Genomic DNA, 12614 nt, shown 5'->3' with positions numbered 1-12614 from the left:
ACATCTGATGGCTACTTTCAGCAGGATAACGCGCCATGTCATAAAGCTGGAATCATCTCAGACTGGTTTCTTGAACATGACAATGAGTTCACTGTACTCCAATGGCCTCCACAGTCACCAGATCTCAATCCAATAGAGCATCTTTGGGATGTGGTGGAACGGGAGATTCGCATCATGGATGTGCAGCCGACAAATCTGCGGCAACTGTGTGATGCCATCATGTCAATATGGACCAAAATCTCTGAGGAGTGCTTCCAGCACCTTGTTGAATCTATGCCACGAAGAATTGAGGCAGTTCTGAAGGCAAAAGGGGGTCCAACCGGTTACTAGCATGGTGTACCTAATAAAGTGGCCGGTGAGTATATATATATATATATATATATATATATATATTTTTCTCCTATCAGTATGTCTTTGTAGAATAGGAGGAAATCCATGCAAACACGGGGTGAACATACAAACTCCTTGCAGATGTTGTTCCTGGCAGGATTCAAACCCAGGACTCCAGTGTTACAAGGCTGCAGTGCTAACCACTGAGCCACTATGTTACCCCGAATGTAATACAATATTGACAGGCCCCAATTTGCATTATACATTCATAGATACATATAGCGTTAACATTTTGTGACAGAGTATCTCAAAATTGTGGGTTTTTTAAGCTGATCATCTCCCACCACACATGTAGAAATATGTTGAGATTATGGAAAAAGGTAAAGAAGAGCATATCTGCTATAAGGAGAATGCAACAATAAAGTATCTGGTGTACTGCTTTCTCTCTCATGCACAATGTGTTTCCATCGTATAAGACACTTCACCTGCTTTTGGATGAATCACTGTATATATATATATATATATATATGAAGATAACTCACAGAAACTACTATGCTTTAGGCTCACATACATTTACATACAAAGACACAGATAACTGCAAGATGATACTAAGCAAATACCTACAGATGTAGTAAGGCAGAGTTATCACAATATACAGTACAAACTAAACCAATTGAGCTCCGCGACCTCTTATGCTTTGTTCGTATTTCTCTATGGTATCCACTTGTGAATCTGTCTATAAAAACAACAGATTTTTTTTTTTTTAAATGACACATGCTATAATTTAGGCCAACTGGATATGGACCCACCTGATCAAGGATTAGGCCAAAGAGCAGCAACTCACCCAAGCGATTTTGGGGTGGCATTCCGAATCATAATAAAAAAGGTTTTCCAAAATCGTGTGCGTGAGCGCTGTTCCTTGGTCTGATCCTTGATCATGTGGGTCCATATCCAGTTGGTCTACTCCACATTCCGGAGACGTTTTATCAGCAGCTGCCCTTTCTCCTGGTTTCACCCTTCCCAGGATTATTATGTGTTATTGTGGGTTGTTGTGACTTCATCACAACCCGTTAAGGTGAGCAGACATCTGTCTGTCCTAAATCTACATTTTGATGACCTTGAGATAATACACGAAGATCGGCTCTGTATTCCCTTTTGGTTTTCTAGTTCACATGCTACAATTTGTCTTTTTTGAGAGATCCATCAAAAAGTGTTTGAGCCCGTTAGTGTCTGCTTTTAGTATATCCATTTTTTTCCCCACTCATCTTCATTCTGAGCATGTGCAAAGAAGAATCAAGATGGGAAAAACTTGCAAAATGGACACAAACAGATTACCATAAATTGGGAAGAGCTCGTTCACCTCTGTGCCCGGTCTCCGTTCTGCAGGTTTCCATTTCCTGCACAAAACAGGGGCAGGAGAGGGAAACCTGCCAGAATGTTTCAAGCCCATTCATTTGAATGGGCTTAAAAAGTGTCCGGCCGTGTGCACCAGTGAGCGTTTTATGCGCTCCGCGCCAAAACCATTTTTTTAACACCGGACACAGAGTCGGACATGCAGTACTCTGTGTCTGGTTTAAAAAAAAAAAACAATTTCGCCGCGGAGCGCATAAAATGCTCACCGACGCTCACGGCCGGACCCGGCATAACAAGTTTCCATCTTCTGCATGCAGAAGCGTAATCAGCGTAATCTGTTTGTGTTTGCCTTCCATAGATCTCATTATTAAAAACAAACAAACAACAACAAAAAAAACAGACACTTTACTGTCCATTGTGTATTCTTATTTTTTTAAATGAAGTATAATGCCTCATTCACATGACGGACTACCGAACGCACTGGCAAGCTGTGTGCAGTGAAAGGACACAGACCTCATTGACCCCATTGAAGTACTTTTCTGTGCTCATGTTCCATGCAGCCACTGCGCGGAGAGCACACAGACCCCATTATAGACCCCATTATAGTCTATGGGGTCCATGTGCTTTCAATGTACACCGCTTGCCAATGCGTTTGGTATTCCATTCAAGCGGGTCCCCATGCGGACTCCTCAAATGGATTACCGAATGCAGATGTGAATGAGGCATAAGAGCTGTAAATCCAACTGTTATCTCTGTCCAAAACAAACGGACACATGGTGGAAATGCTCCAATCACACACCTGTGGATGCTTCTAAAAACCCACTGAAATCAATGGGCTTTTTAACAACCCATTCTGATCAGTTTTTAGAATCTTTCAACAAACAATATAAACTGAATAGGCGCTGAATGTACTGTAGGTGTAAAGCCAGACATGGTTTGTGAATATTGTTATAAAATAATATATATTATTTATCAGAAATATTTGATATAACACAGTCAGCTAACGTAATCAGCCGACATCTAACCTAACAATGTTCTGAGGTGTTTTGAGGGGTAAAATGGTAAAGTTCAGAGTCTCTTCCTTTGAAATAATAAAATCATTAATGCAATGATCCCATTTTAATGGATTTCAGGGGCAAGTCACACAATTGAGATGCAGTTCCTATTACTTCTGCATTCCCTATACAGAGTTCACCTGATACAATTGATGGGCCAAAACTGTAGAAATTACTTTGACTGTCAGGGCTGAGATAGAATGGATTGTCCCTGCTCTACAGAGAAGCAATTTCCTTTTGTTTTCCTCTCCTGGAAACATTATTTGTGTGAGACAGGAGTCAGTGGAAGACTTGTGGCGAGCTTCACTATGCAAATAAGCTATGGGGTTAACCTAATAATAAGGATGATGGATACTGCACACAACATACTATACATTCCTATAGCCTCGTATTTTTATCTTCTTTTCTTGTTTGGAAGAGAATTCCAAGGTTTCAACACAAGTGGAAAGAGCTGACATTACGCTTCACTATAAGTCCTGACACCATTTATTCTCTAACCAGCATTACAAAAATCTAAATCATAATTCTAGACATTTGCAGATTATATAACATGAATGTATCTCCTGCATATTACTTATATTTTAAGGTATGCGGATGACATAGAAGGCAGTGTCTTTATTGAAACTTTTAGACAATTATACAGCTGGTAAGTAAGAGCAGCTTCTCTTACCTTGTATGACACGATCACTCATTCAAGTTGTTCACTGTCATGTAATATTATATTATATTTGAAGGGGTTTTCACATCTTCCTCTCTCTGCCTGCTATCTCTTCTCACTTCCTGTATTCTTCAACAAGTTGATGGGCAGACTTTGACTTTTGGATGGACAGAACACTATTAAGTACCTCAGTAGATATAGACATTGCCTTTACCTTGAAAGATTATCTATTATCATTACTAGAAATCTATAATAATGCATACAAATGAAATGCACAGTAAATGTATATTACAAATACAGAAGAATGAGGAAGGGCACTCACCCACGTTCACGCTTATCTTCATAGAATACTTCTTTTATTGAGGTAACATATTCCTTTAAAAACAGGTAGTGCAGGGAGGGAATAGAGCATATATAGGCATGTAGGCAACAGCCGTTTCGCGCAACTGTGTGCGCTTTCTCAAGCCTCAAAATGCAATTTGCATTTTGAGGCTTGAGAAAGCGCACACAGTTGCGCGAAACGGCTGTTGCCTACATGCCTATATATGCTCTATTCCCTCCCTGCACTACCTGTTTTTAAAGGAATATGTTACCTCAATAAAAGAAGTATTCTATGAAGATAAGCGTGAACGTGGGTGAGTGCCCTTCCTCATTCTTCTGTATTTGCTCCATTTTTTCTATAGTCTTTTTTTGGTTGTTGAGCACCTCCACAGCTTTGTATATACAAGGTTATATTCCTCATACTCACCTCCAGCTTGTAGAGACTTTTGTCTTCGCATTCAGCAGTGCCATCCTACATCTTCTTTCTTGGCTTTCGATAAATGTATATTACATTACACAGCTTTAACAACAACAAAACTTAAATGCTGCCAGGATCCAAGAAGGAGAATAGGATTAAACTCTTCTCAACATTTATGACTGTGAGATAACAGACACTGAGCATAATCCCTGTCAGAACCCTGATCAGCAAAATGAAATTAGCTGACCTGATAAGAAAAGGTGATTACTAGAGATGAGCGAGTAGTATTCGATCGAGTAGGTATTTGATCAAATACTACGGTATTCAAAATACTTGTACTCGATCGAGTACCACTCGCTATTCGAATGGAAAAGTTCGATGCAGAACCAGCATTGATTGGCTGAATGCTATACAGTCAGCCAATCAATGCTGGTTCTTCTCCTACCTTTAGAAGTATTCTCCGTGCAGCTTCCCCGCGGCATCTTCCGGCTCTGAATTCACTCTGCCAGGCATTGGGCCTGGGCAAAGCCGACTGCGCATGCCCGCTTGTAGTGCGGGCATGCGCAGTCAGCTCTTCCCAAGCCCGATGCCTGGCAGAGTGAATTCAGAGCTGGAAGATGCTGCGGGGACTCTGCACGGAGAAGACTTCTCGGAGGATCCAGCCCGATCCTCACTCGTGGACTTGGTAAGTGTAATTTGATCGAATGTTGCCTACCCCTGAAATGAGCATTTTCCCTCATAGGCTATAATAGGATTCGATATTTGATTCGAGTAGTCGAATATTGAGGGGCTACTCGAAATGAATATCAAACATTTTACTGTTCACTCATCTCTAGTGATTACAGCTCTGATAGCATGTACAATATGGAAAACTCAACTCCCCTCACCATCAGAGAGTAGTGAGCCATGTCATCCATCCTGAGACCAAATAATAAACTGGGAACCAAGGAAACATTGTGTATACAATGGGAGGAATAATTTCACACAGCAGATAAAGGAATCCACTTTAGATATTTAGGAAAACTCTTGAATTTACAGCAGCAATTTATATAGGATTCTTGAGATAGTAATACTCCTTTAATAATTTCCAGCTGAATTCAGTTCCATTTTCGTGTTTGTTTGTTTTTTAATAACTCATGCATACAAAAATTATTGTTCCCCAACCTAATCACTGATTGTGCCCCCTTGGCAGTAACAATTGCAATTAAGCAGTTATGATAACTTGCAATGAGCCTTTTACATCGATATGAAGGTATTTTTTATTTTTGATCAAGAACTATGCACCTAAAGTCTTTCCATAGCATCTCAATGGGATTCAAGTTAAAAGTCAACCAGTCTAAAAACCTCAATTTATATTTTGGTTTACTGGACTAGTTCTTAGTAAACTGGATTCAACCCAAACTTTGCAAAAGTTCAACAAACCTGAACTTTTGCAGTTAGGTTCATGGACACTAGGTATAAGAGCAGCCACCATGTGACAGCATGGATAACCTCGAGGTGGGCTTCCCTTATAATGCTTTGCAGGAAGTCCTAATGTTAGGGACATCAGCCATGCCAAAGGGACTGAAGTGAAGAGATCTAAGGTCACTGATAACTGATATCATCATAGCCCCATAGGTATAACACAAAAAAAAAGCCCAGGCAAGAAGAGAATCTTTCCATTTTGCATTGATAAATTAGACACATAAAAGCATATCTGATGGTCAAACAGAGAGATACAGTCACATGCACAGAATACAGTGTGGGGAAACGCAGTGTGCTATATAGCTGCAGTAATGGTGTCTATCACCTTGTTAAACCACAGACACTCCGCACACTTTCTTTTGTTTGTGTCTAATTGGTTTAGTAAAATTTGGTCTATTGTTTTCCTTGTCAAAACAAAAAAAAAAAAACATCAGAGAGTTTTTATGCACTACACCATCTAGTATCTCTACAAAAGAGTTTTTCTTGTATCTTAGTGATACAATAAAATTTGTTGTGTTTTTTTTCCTTGCCAAACACCAAAAAAAAAAAAAAAAATCATCTATAGTTATATACACCATCCTACCCTATATTTGCCATTAAGATTTTATTGTATGAAATTGCCTGAATACGTACTATATACAAGACATGTATACGGCATCTGCATAATCTTATGAACTAAAATCCAAATGGATTCTTTTCTATAAAACATAACACATTACAGACACTCTTCAGTGACTCCTTTAACAAGGACAATATGAGGTCAGCGGTAAGAGTCTTGCTTTCTGTTCAAATTATAGATCACACCTTACATCTTCTTTAATTCAACAAATAATCTAATGAATAAGCTACACGATGTGAAAAAGAAGGGCGAAGAACAGTGCGGCCGCTGCCCTAGAGCAAGAATTAAATCTGATTAAAATAACAGAGAGCAGCTCCTTGCTATCTAGTTGTAGAAATTGATGGGCCCAAGCAGCAATCTGGGAGGATGTTTGTCCATTTAAGCTTAGAAGGAGAAAATTGTGAAATGTATCTTGGTCTATAATTAAAATTTAATAAAATATAGTAATTAGTTTTTTGTACTTCCTCCTTTTTCTCATCTTACAATTATACAGTGCCAAAAAAGACGTATCAGAACTTGATTTAACACAGCAATTATGTCTCTTCGTTCTTTAATTCCGTACCGTTACATTGTAACTTTTGTAAAAATTGCAGAAAGCTCTGTTTGCTTTTTGCTTTATCACAGAGCGCTTTTTACCATTGCATAGTAGATGTGTTTAACAATTTATGATCTTCATTACTCCATTTCTGTTCAATCCTACAGATGTAGCCGCACCAAATGAAAGTAGAACGCTGTGGCATGTTACATTAATAGCTCGGCGTAAAAAGTGTTTGGTTTTTGCTACCAATGTAGCTAAATTTGTAATATGCAAGCAATTTATTGCATACGTTGAAAATACATGTAAAGTCCTTATGATCCAGGTTCTAGAATACCCAGTGAAAAGAAAATTCACCTGTAGCAAACCACATTCACACAAGCTTTGGGTACGGGAAATAGAAAAAATGGTTACTAAGACCAACAACGAAAGTCCGATTACACATGCCAGAAATGGGACAAGCCATTCTGGATTCAGCAACAATAGTGTAACAACAGGTTTTTGTGAACCAGTGATTTAGTGACCTAAAAAAAAATCCTTTGCTTTCTCTGTCCATAGTTGAAATTAAAATACAAATATTTTATACTAACATAGAAATGAGTCTGATGATTCTTATTGGACTTTCTGGGGCTCCCAGAACAGATGCAGTTGCTTACTAAAATCAGAGTAGTAAATCTTGGCTTCACTGCACATGCAAGTGCATTTCATCACCGGAAGCCCCAGAAGCCCACTATTGTGACTCCCTCTTTTCTGTAGTATAGGTGTATTTGGAACACTATGCTATCAGTCCTTAAATTTTATTTTTAATGCCAGCATCTCACGGGCCTCTTCCTGAGTTTCGCTAAAGCTCGTGATTGACCTCAGCGGTCACATGACTAATGAGGCCAATCGACAGCCTCAGCAGGCCTTAGGAATAGACCCCTTCTGCGACAGGTAGTGACTTCTCATTCTCTTTGGTGAGGCCGCTGATTGGCCTCAACGATCACATGTGGCTGGGACTTCCACCATATGTCAGCACAGGACCAAGAAGACCGGATTGCACAGGGAGGCACTGGAGCACCATGGAAGGTTGAGTGTGATTTTTTTAAAAATTTCTTTCATTGTGACTGGCTTATTTAAAACATAAAATTGTTGTTCCTTTTTGCCTGGACAACTCCTTTTAAGGGATTCTATCATTAGAATCCCGTTTTTACCTAATCCTACATCAGAATAACCTTAAGAAAGGCTGTTCTTCCCCTACCTTGAGAAGTCTTCTCCATGCTGCTATTCGGTATATATTCCCGCTTTCTTCATTATGGCAATGAGTTTTCTCGCAGTACTCAGGCAGTCCCTAACACTCAAACAGCACTGGGGGCATCCCCTATGCTGCAAGAAAACTCTTCAGCACCAAATTCGTCTTGTACTCCGCCTCCACCTCTTCTCTCTTATTCAGCCACAGGAAAATGGCCCACTATGCATGTCTCTCTGTTACAGTCAGAAGGCTTACTAAGAAAAAAAGTAAAATAAACAAAATCCCATGGAGCCCAACTGAGCTCTGAACTGCAGGGCAAACTGGTGCGAACAAAGCCCGACAGTTAACCTCACTGCCGAGCTACACCACAAACTAGATGCTTCTCTGTTAACTACACAGGGAAACTGCCACTGCAGCCCAAAACAGCTGCTTAAATTAATTCTGAAGACTTGCAGATACTGCACTGCAAGACAAACACAAACCATGACCATGTGCTCCCAGTAGCTTACTGAGCCGCACTCACCACAGCCACCTGCCGTGGAGCACCACAGGTAGCAGCCTGCCTAAGGTAGGAGTTTCCCACAATACTAACTCCCAAAATTTTAACATAAAGGAGAGATAATAACTGCCTACCTAACTAAGGCAGCTTGCTGCCAAACTAATATTTGCACAGACGTGCACAATTCAGGTTTTTGAGTTAAGGCTAAGGCACTGGGTGAAGAGACTTGCCTCTTTAAATAGAGGGAAGGTGGGTCTAACCAGCAAGCCCCAGGTGCCCACGTCAGGTGCTCATAGGTTAGCACCTGTGTCAGTCAGAAGACCGACCACGCCTATTGGTTGCAAGAGAATTAACCCCATGCATGCTGGACTGAGCAGTGACAGTGGAGCAGGCTGCGACTCTGCTCTCTTGGCCGCACCTGCTGCACAGTCCTAACACTCTCAGCCATTTTCCTGTGGCCAAACGGGAGAGGAATATATACCGAACAGTGGTGCAAAGAAGACTCCTACAGGTAAGGGAAGAATAGCCATTCTTAAGACTATTCCAGCATGGGTTTAGCTAAAAACGGTATTCTAATGATAGAATCCCTTTGGTGATTTAACAACTTTACTTTAAGGACTCCATTTTATCATGAAATGAATTCAATACATGTTAACAAAACTCTTGACAGGCTGCCATTAAGAACATAACCACTGGGAGACTACACAGAAATATCTAGAATATGTATCTTGGGAGCAAAATTACGTTTTGAAAAGCTGGTCATCTTTTGAAATAAAATTCTTGACATGTCCTATCAAAAAGAAAGGTAAATGAAGACACATCTGTGAGTAAGTTCCAAATGCACTGAGTAGATGATCATGTATACACCATGAAGTCTTCTTGCTGACAGTAATTGTAAGTGAATTGTTGGCTTTGGTGAACTATTGCCTGTTCATTAAGTATTTGCATTATCATCATTTCCCTACAATACCTCAGTTACCCAAATCACATCCTTTACTACTGGGAGAAATTTACTTTAGGTACATAGTTTTGTAAACCAGCTGTGGCGAAATCAAATACATGTGGTTGTCCTCTTGTCACAGTCACATAATACAACTGCTGTTTATGACACTTTTATTCCCTCCCTAGAAAGACCAAAGGGTCTGTTGCAAAGTGCTGACAACCAATATGACAGCCCCTCTAATCTCATGGTGTTTATAGCTTACTGATCGAGCTGTGAAGTGTTGTAGCAGCAGGGAATTAGATTTCCCTGCAGCTTCGTTTCCCTCTTTTATTATTCACTCCCTATAAATACTTCCATGTAAATCCATGGGAAGCATATTGCCAAAAACGGCAATTCTTCCTCAGTTAATAGGAGGGTATAGGGAATGGGATCTCAGCACAAGTACAAACCATCAAAGGAGAACAAAACCAAAAAGGAGAATACCTGACCGTACACATTAAATAGCTGTTGACCAAATACATTGAAGAAATGTTTCCAGTAGGACCAAATGGAACTATAAACTCGAAAAAACCGACCCAGAGGCAATATGAAGGTCAGACCTCCTTCTGCGGGGACTTGTAAATCTATCACCTATGTGAGGTTCTATAGCCCACTAATAACTAATTTGCCCTGGGGATACATCATGATGGTTGTAACCTGCTATACACAGATAAACATCCAATGACTGATTTTTATTTATGACATACAGTTGTAGCTGGGAATAATTTGTCAATGCAATAGAGCGGAATTTGTAATTTAATAGTTTATTTCGTACTCCATAACCTAGATATCTCAAAATATTGATCTATGATTCTGTACAAAACCATAAAAAATGCACTGCACTAAAATATATTAAAAGATGTGTGCACCATTAACTTTGCTCAAATTTAGTTAAAGGGGTTAAAAAATGACATACATTCAGGAGGGGATAGTAATAAAATAAATACAACTTTATATTTACCTCCATTCCTTCTTTAACCAGCCATCCGCTCCTCTGCCTAGAACATGTGCAGAGCGGCGGCAGCAGCCACATCAATTTAATGGGACCATTGCAGCCATATCCTGCCTTTGGTAGTATAAATGCTGGCAAATATCAACGTGAATGTATTTGATAAATTTTATAACCCTCCGACTGGAATACATGAAACTTTCTCATCCTGGACAACCCCTTTAAGAAATAAAATCTCTCATGAAACCTATTCAATATAATATTGTGAAATACTGACAAAACCCATAAAAGACCATTGCTTACAAAGCAAACCATAAGTAGACACTTATAGACAAAATGGGAGCCGGCATACGTGCGCTCCCCATTAAAATCAATGGGAGGCTTTTTTCCCTATTGCTTTCAATGTATTATGCGCGTAATACATTGAAAGCAATAGGGAAAAAAGCCTCCCATTGATTTTAATGGGGAGCGCACGTATGCCGGCTCCCATTTAAGTCAATGGGAGCTGCTTTTTACGTGCCTATTCTGAACGTTCAGAATGAGCGCAGCGTAACTCCGTGTGAAGGCTCCCTAAGGCTGAAGCCCCACAGTCCGGAAATGCAGCGCTAAAGTGCTGTGGAAACAACTCCGGTGGGAACGCATCGCAGCTCTTCCCACAGTGCTTTGAACAGAAAGTTCATGGAGTTTTCCTGTGCGGACTTTCTGATACCTTTATATCTACGGGAAAACCACCGGCATTTCCATAGATATAATTAACATGCTGAGATTTACAAAACCGTGCCGGATTTGCAAATCGCAGTGTATTCACACTGCAGATTTTAACGCAAAGTGGGCATGGGATTCGCATGAATCCCATCCACTTTGCTGATACTGTATAATGCTGCGATTTTTTCCTGCGGCGTTTCCACAGTGGGCAAATCACGGCGTTTCCAGCCTGTGGGGCCCCGGCCTTATGCAGTATTACAAAACAATATTGTCTTGAAAAGCTACCTATCCTAAGTCATGATGGAGACATTTATGAATGAAGCATCAATACGTGTGTGGGATGAGTCTTCCATCTCTGTATATAGGTGATAATAAAGAACTTTTAATGGAATTGCCCTTAAAGTACTAAAGGGATTCTACCACTAAACTACTTTTTTTCTAATTACCACGTCGAAATAGCCTTAAGAAAGGCTATTCGTCTCCTACCTTTAGACGTGGTCTCCGCCGCGCCGTTCCGTAGAAAGCTCTTTCCTGCGCCACCTCCTTGTTCTGCAGCAACTCCGCCTCTTCTGGCTTCTCTTGCTCTTGTAGTTCTATACAGGAGCATAGAGAGGCCACCCAAAAATGGCCGCCGGCCGGCTCCTGTATCGAACTGCAAGAGCGGCTACCCAAAAATGTCCGCCATTTTGGGGTAGCCTCTCTTGCAGTTCAATACAGGAGCCAGCCGGTGGCCATTTTGAGGTAGCCACTCTTGCAGTTCAATACAGGAGCCGGCTGGTGGCCATTTTTGGGTGGCCTCTCTATGCTCCTGTATAGAACTAAAAGAGTAAGAGTAGCCAGAGGAGGTGGAGTTGCTGCAAAACAAGGAGGCGGCGGAGGAAAGAGCTCTTGGGCAGCAATGGGGATGCGCTCATCGGCCTTTCAGCGCTGGGGCCCGCCCTCATTGTTGCGGAGAGCTCATTTTCATACCAGTTAAAACCGGAACGGAACGGCGCGGCGGAGACAACATCTAAAGGTAGGAGACGAATTACCTTTCTTAAGGCTATTCCGACGTGTTCATTAGAAAAAAAGGTAGTTTAATGGTAGAATCCCTTTAAGAGTTCCATTTTATAATGATGTTTCTTCTAGCAACTTTTTTCTGTTTACTTCTGAAGTATCATACGTGTAATAGTGGGCAGCTGAAGTCCCTATAAACCTCTTCCCACATAGTGAACCTATTCCTGTGACATGTCTGAGTTAGTAAATATTTACATTGCCCATAGAATAACTGTGCCTCTTATAATTTCTCAAAAATCTGCATCATATTGTTGGTTATTCCTTATAGAAAAGTAGAGACAACTGGGAACGACCATTATTTTTGTCAATAGTTCATGTTAGTGTCAGACCTTGACATCCCATTCACAAAAAGTAAAGGTGACGACCAGTCAATTTCTTCGTACTTCGTAGGTTGAATAAGAAGAACGCTGAGAAATGATTTCCCAGACATGTTATTTTG

Source organism: Leptodactylus fuscus, chromosome 9, assembly GCF_031893055.1.
Source record: "Leptodactylus fuscus isolate aLepFus1 chromosome 9, aLepFus1.hap2, whole genome shotgun sequence".
Lineage (NCBI taxonomy): Eukaryota > Metazoa > Chordata > Amphibia > Anura > Leptodactylidae > Leptodactylus > Leptodactylus fuscus.
The sequence above is the reverse complement of the archived record's forward strand: the minus strand, read 5'-3'. Positions refer to the sequence as shown.